General features: G+C 52.0%; 1 long non-coding RNA gene across 1 annotated transcript; it reads right to left on the bottom strand.

Moving 5' to 3' along the window:
* Positions 1-564: 564 nt before the first annotated feature.
* On the bottom strand, positions 565-6,171 carry LOC141986108 (uncharacterized). Its single transcript, XR_012639205.1, has 4 exons — positions 5,431-6,171; positions 4,212-4,265; positions 3,736-4,109; positions 565-620 (listed from the first exon to the last, which is right to left on the bottom strand). It is a non-coding gene; the product is annotated as an uncharacterized LOC141986108 (long non-coding RNA).
* Positions 6,172-7,235: the final 1,064 nt, after the last annotated feature.

Below are 7,235 nucleotides of genomic sequence, written 5' to 3'. Positions count from 1 at the left end.
GGGCGTGAAGAGAGCCCTCACCAAACCAGACACTTATCTCACCAAGACTGGCGCTTGCTCGGTTCCCAGATGGAGGGCTCTTGCCTGGCATCACCAACGGTCACAGGCTCGCTGCTCTCACTCACTTTCTATCGCATGAGGGCAGTAGACTCTGAGGCTTGACTTCTTTTTCCTTCGTACTAAAGCCAGCAGAGTGGGGGAAAAACAAAAAAAATTACCATCTCCGTCTGCAATGTCGCGTAGTCTCTTCATTTCACATCTCCCGTATCCCACGGCTCCGCCCTCAACCCATCTCCCGTTCCTACTTTACAACTGCAACTAGAAGGCGCCCATTGTAACGGCACCCAAAATCGTCACTTTGCTCAGGAGACTGGTCCCTTCCTCAGCCTTAATCCCAGAGCCTCGTACTCAACAAGGAAGCCCACGGCCTGTGAAGAGTACTACAGGGAGTACCAATGAGGAATTGAAAGCACTGACCGCTTACTCACAGCCAGTTATGCGGGAGGCAGAAAGCTGACAACTCTTCACGTCTGCTTAGAAGGATGTCCAAGCTGCTCAGGTCCACTCCTGCCATATTCTCCTCCGGCTAGGGCTCCTGGACAATTCCTCTGCGAAAGCAGCTGCAAAAGCCAAGCATGAGCCATCACTCCACAAAGCTCGATGGGTGCTGGAAATCTTGCCCTCAGCCCTGCCTCACTCTTTCATCCCATCCACATCGGCCCCACTCGAGGAACAGAGACGGAGTTAACACCGACAGTCACCGCTCCACTCTCGCACCCACTGCCCTGCATGATTTTCGTCCCCTCCTACTGCTTCTTGGCTTCCGAGACAGCCTGAGGGGATGCACACCTAGCGTGCCTGCCCGTGTCCTGTGAAGGGAGACAGCACAGGGAAAGGCAAGGACAGAGAGAGAGAGACAGAGACAGTGTGTGTGTGATGGCCAACATACTAGAGGAGAGACAGAGAAAAACATGGTAGGATAGCAAGCAACTCACCTCCTGGAGTCATCTGTGATGAAGCGGGACTTCATGTTTCCTCTGAATCGTGTGGGGGTGCCTCAGTTTCCCCTATGCAGTTCTTAAGGGTCTAGGGGGTGGGGTCAGGGTGTATGATCGTTGCAGAGCTCTGGAGGGCAGGTGTGTGCAGGGGTCTGGACACAGAGTATGGCCGACACCCTCTTTCCTGGCACCTGATGCCCTGGGCCCTTCCCCCCTGCAAGGTGAGAGCTAAAGGGTTGGAGAAGAAAGGAATCCGGTGCCCTCCTGGCCGGGGACAGGGACAAAGCCCAGAGGAGGAGGGGCTGGGGGGAGTTTCAGTTGGGGGCTGGCTGGAGACATGGAGTGAAGGGCAGACGGGGTTGTCTGGCTCACTGCCCCCGAAAATGGACCCGGCTGAGGGGTCCTGTTCTCTGCACCTACAAGCTCTGTGTTAGACCATGTCCCTGTCGTCTAATAAAGCTCTGTTTTCCTGGCTGGCTGAGAGTCCCGTCTGACTGCGGAGTTGGGGGGCAGGACCCTCTGGCTCCCCCAGGACCCCGCCTGGGCGGACTGGCTGTGGGAAGCGCAGGGAGGGGCAGAGGAGGCTGAAGGCTCCGAGGTCAGAGCCAGGAAGGTGGAGCCGGGGGAGCTGTGTGTCCTGCAGACAGGCTGCTCCCCGAGAGGAGACTCCCCCAGAGTCCTGCCTGGCTTCCTGGGGAGCAGTTCCAGAGCATCGCCCGGGGACCCCGGGACATCCTCCTCCGAGATGAAACCTTCTGCTGTGTGACGTGTTGTGTGTGTGACTTGTGTGTCGTTTTGTGTGTGTGAGATGTGTTTATGTGTGTGTGTTGTGGTCCATGTTGAGTGTGTGTGTGCCATGTTGAATGCCGTGTTGTGTGCATGTGACGGTGTGTGCCGTGTTGTGTGCCGTTTTGTGTGCATGTTGTGTGTGTCGGTGTCATGTGTTGTGTGAGATTTTTGTGTCTCGTGTCATGTGCCGTTTTGTGTGTCGTGTGTCGGTGTCGTGTGTCGTGTTGTCTGTGTCTGTGTGGTGTTGTGTGTGGGTGTGTGATATTTTGTGTGCGATGTTTTGTGCATCGTGTTGTGTGTGTGTGTCACGTGTGCCGTTTTGTGTGTCATGTGAGGTGTTGTGTGTCGTATTGTGTGTGGGTGTCGGTGTCATGTGTGATTTCTGTGTCATGTTGTCTGCCGTTTTGTGCGTCATCTCGTGTGTGTGTGTATGTGTGTCGGTGTCGTGTGTGATTTCTTTGTCACGTTGTCTGCCGTTTTGTGCCTCGTCTCGTGTGTGTGTGTGTATGTGTCGGTGTCGTGTGTTCTGTGTGATTTTTGTGTGTCATGTTGTGTGCTGTTTTGTGTGTCATTTTATTTGTGTGTCATGTTGTTTGTGTGTGGGTGTCCTGTGTTGTGTGTGTGTGAGAGACGTGTTTCTGTATGTGTGACGTGTTCTCTCTCTGTGTGTCGGTGTCGTGTTGTGTGTGTGTGTGTCAGTGTCGTCTGTCGTGTTTTGTGTGTGTGATGTTTTGTGTGTGAAGTGTGTGTTGTCTTGGGTGGCCACACAGGGTAATGCACAAAGCATTCCCCTCATGGAGGAAGAGTGACACAACGTGGCCACTCAGGAGTAACACACAAACAATTCCCCCCCCCCATCCCGGAGCAACAGTGATGTGTGTGGCCAATTCAGGTCATGCACAAAGCATTTCCTCACGGAGCAACAGTGACCCCGGGTGGCCGCTCAGGGTACTGCACAAACCATTTCCCTCACGGAGCAACAGTGCCACTGGGTGGCCACTTAGAGTAATGCAGAAAGCATTTCCCTCACGGAGCAATGGTGACACCGCGTGGCCAATTCAGGTAGTGCACAAATCATTTCCCTCCCGGACCAACAGTGACAGGGGGTGGCCAGTTCAGGTCATGCTCAAATCATTTCCCTCATGCAGCAAGAGTGACACCGGGCGGCCCCTTGGAGTAATACACAAAGCATTTCCTCACGGAGCACCAGTTGCACAAACTGAGTTGAATAATAATAATAATAAACCAAAAATAGTTTCACTAGAAAAGGTAGATTTTCAGTGATTATAAGGGATAGCAAACAGAAGAAGGCAGATTACTAAGCAAATACAAATACACACACATACTAAGCCTAAGATCTTAAAGAGACTGGATTCAAGAAGTAATTTCCCATCCTAAATGTCTTTTGGCAACTTGAAGAGTTTCTGTAGCTTAGACTTCCCGTTGTTTCTCTTTACAGACTAGACTCCTGTCTTAGTCTGGACTTCCCCCTTCTCATTTCCTTTGTCTCTTCAGGTACTTTGAGCAGCCTTTCTACTGCCCTGCATGATTCTCGTCCGCTCCGACTTTTCCATGGCTCCCGAGACCTCACCCGTGGGAATGCACACCTACCCGTGTCCTACAAAGGGAGACAGCACCAGGAGAGCAGAGGAGAGAGAGACTGAGAAGTTGGCCAACACACAAGAGAAGAGAGAAAAATATGGGAGGAAGGCAAGCAACTCACCAGCTGGAGTCATCCTCCTACATGACACCTTCTCCTGCGAAGGAGACACCGTTCCTGGCCAGAGGAATGAGCAGCCCCTGAAAATGGGGACCTTGTCTCTCTCCTAACCACAGCTGGTCAGGAACCTTTTCTTACAAACCCAGCCTCAGCTAATGGGGAGTCACTCCTGGAGCCAGGCGGGCCGTGAGCAAAGCCTCAACCAAACCAGACACTTATCTCACTGACATTCGCGACTGCTCCGCTGCCAACCGGACGACTCCTGGCTGCATCAACAGTGCTCGCAGGCTCACCGCTCTCGCTCGCTTTCCATCTGATGAGGGGAGTCAACGGTTTGTACTAAGCCCAGACCAAGGAGGAAAAACAAAGAAGTTACCATCTCAGTGGGCCACATCGCGTAGGCTATCATTATACAATGCCCCATTGGTGCTGGAAATCTTGCCTTCATCCGCGCATCAGCCCCACGCGATGAACCGAGACAGAGTTAACCCTGACAGTCACCGCTCCACGCTCGCACCCACTGCCCGGCATGATTTTCCTCCGCTCCGACTTCTCCATGGCTCCCGAGACCTCACCTGTGGGAATGCACACCTACCCGTGTCCTGTGAAGGGACACGGCACGAGGAGAGCAGAGGAGAGAAGAGAAAGAGAGAATTGGCGAACACACGAGACAGAGAAACATGAGAGCAGGGCAAGCAACTCACCACCTGGAGTCATCCTCTTGGATCCAACCTTCTGCTGCGGAGGAGACACCGTTCCTGGCCAGAGAAACGAGCAGCCTCTGAAAATGGGACTTTTTCTCCCTCGTAACCACAGCTGATCAGGAACCTTTTCTTACAAACCGAACCGTAATTTACTGGGCTTCCCTACCCGGACTCAGGTGGGGCGTGAGCAAAGTCCTCACCAAACCAGACACTTACTCACCGAGACTGGCCAGTGTCGTGTGTGTCTCAATGTCGTGTGCCATTTTGTGTCGTGTGCCATTTTGTGTCATGTGTCGTGTTGTGTGTGTCGTGTCTGTGACATGTAGTGTGTGCGTGCGACGTGTTGTGCATGTGCGTAGTGCGACATGTACGTGACGTGATACGTGCGACATGCGACAAACTGTGTGTGTGACGTTGTGTGTGTGCGACGTACGTGCAACGTGCTGTGTGTTGTTGAGTGTGTGTGAGACGTGTTGTGAGACGTGTTGTAGGTCATGCTGAGTGTGAGACGTGTTGTGGGTCGTGTTGTGTTGAGTGTGTGTGTGTGTGTGTGACATGTTGTGGGTCGTGTGTGTGATGTTTTGTGTGTGATGCTTTCTGTGTCATGTTGTGCGTGTGTTTGTATCGTGTGTATTTTTGTGTGTCGTGTTGTGTGCCGTTTTGTGTCATCGTGTGTGTGTGACGTGTGTGCGTCCGTGCGTTGGACGTATTGTGCGTGTCCGTGTGGGAAGTGCGAAGTGGGATGGCTCAACTTGCCACCCCCTTCCCCAACACTTTAGCCCCCTGTCGTAAACATGACCCTACCCCCTCCCTAGGGTGCTACGGACACTAAAACCACCTAAAAGACCCCCGATTTACCACTATTGGCTGGCACCCCATTGCCACCCGCACTTCTCTGCTGCTGCTGGCCAAACCCTCCCCCCAGATCTAAACCCCACCCCCTACCCGGAACCCAACTGGAACCCTGACCCCATAACCTGCCCCCCAGCTCGAAACCCCTGAACCAAAACTGTAGCCCAACCCTCACCCCCACCCGAACCTCCAGCTCTGAACCCAGCCCCTCGAAGCCCGACACCGCTTTAAGCCAGAGCCCAGTTCCCCATTCCCACCCTGGGCAACAACAGTGCAAACCACACCCTCCTGCCCCCCGCCCAGGGATCCTGCTTCTTACCACCCCTTCTTTGGAAATGAACCTTTTCTCCATTTGCATCCCACACACCTTCATTCTCCTTTGAGGGGTTATTTAGTGACAGGGGTCTGCACAAGTCAATCGAAGAGCGTTTCCTGTGGACCCAGCCCAGTGTAGACACAGCAGTAAGTCGACCGAAGCGATGTCAAATCCAGCTCTGTTATTCACGCAGCAGGAGAGCGTAACTTGGGACGACTTACTGCGGTAGGAGAGAGTCATAAATAGAAAGGGAAGGCTAACCACCTTGAAATCCCTCCTGGCCAGAGGAAAAACCCTCTCACCTGTAAAGGGTTAAGAAGCTTGGATAACCTTGCTGGCACCTGACCAAAATGACCAATGAGGAGACAAGATACTTTCAAAAGCTGGGTGGAGGGAGAAACAAAGGGTCTGGATCTGTCTGTGTGATGCTTTTGCCGGGGACAGAACAGGAATGGCGTCTTAGAACTTAGTAAGTAATCTAGCTAGGTATGCGTTAGATTATGATTCCTTTAAATGGGTGAGAAAATAAGCTGTGCTGAATGGAATGGATATTCCTGTCTGTGTGTCTTTTTGTAATTTAAGGTTTTGCCTAGAGGGATTCTCGATGTTTTGAATCTAATTACCCTGTAAGGTATTTACCATCCTGAGTTTACAGAGGTGATTCTTTTTACTTTTTCTTCTATTAAAATTCTTCTTTTAAGAAATTGAATGCTTTTTTATTGTTCTTAAGATCCAAGGGTCTGGGTCTGTGGTCACCTATGCAAATTGGTGAGGATTTTTACCGAACCTTCCCCAAGAAGGGGAGTGCAATGTTTTGGTGAGGATTTTTGGGGGAAAGACATTTCCAAACGGCTCTTTCCTAATAAAAAACCCGGTTAGACTTTTGGTGGTAGCAGCGAAAGTCCAAGGGCAAAAGGTAAAATAGTTTGTACCTTGGGGAAGTTTTAACCTAAGCTGGTAAAAGTAAGCTTAGGAGGTTTTCATGCAGGTCCCCACATCTGTACCCTAGCGTTCAGAGTGGGGAAGGAACCTTGACAGAAAGACACAGTGTGAGGCCTGAGTTTCCCCTGCAGTCTGGATGCTCAAACACCGGCTTGGCAACACAAGTCAGCAAGCCCAGGCCACATACAGACAGGCTCAGTGTGGAGTGTGGACAGACCCTCAGACAACCCCAGTATTGTCAAAGGAGGAAATCCTTCCTGTGTTTTGCCTTGCTGGTAGAAGAGCCGAGTGACATTGGAGCTCACCGAGCTTCACTGACCAACGCAGCGCTCCAGCACCAGAGCTCTCGGGCTCCCTGTTGAAAGAAAAGCTGAATGAGCGACAAAGGTCAAAGAGAGGTGCTCGTCTTTGGCTAAGGGCAGGGAGTCCCACCCTCAAAGCGAGAACATTTCTCTCTTTGTCTGTCTGTGTTGGGGCAGGAGCGATAACACGTCCTCCTGCATTTGCTATTTCAGAGAGTAGTTTCTGGCTCTCTTCTCAAAGACAGGGTGCGAAAGAGGCCTCAAACCTGACTGAGTGGAAACAAGAACGATGCAGCTCGACTGAGCCAGCTGAGAATTGAGATGTGCCCCTTTGCTCGAGTGAGGGAATGACCCGTGAGGGGACTGGAAACCTGACCGGCCAATTCCTTGGGATTGGATTCTGGAGAGCAGGGGTGCAGGGAAGCAACAGGTGCATGTGTCTCCGTGGTGAGGTTTTCCTTGCAAGATGTGTGTGTGAGTCTGTGTGTGTAGGAAGCACTGAGGGCGGCACTCGCACTGAACCCACAGAGGGCGAGGGTGGTGGGAGCAAGACAGTAGAAGTATAAAGGGGCAAGGATGGGCAGAACGATGATGACTGTGTTGTGTTTCATT

The sequence above is a fragment of the Natator depressus genome, chromosome 4 (assembly GCF_965152275.1).
Source record: "Natator depressus isolate rNatDep1 chromosome 4, rNatDep2.hap1, whole genome shotgun sequence".
Taxonomy (NCBI): domain Eukaryota; kingdom Metazoa; phylum Chordata; order Testudines; family Cheloniidae; genus Natator; species Natator depressus.
This window is presented reverse-complemented; position numbering and strand designations above follow the sequence as displayed.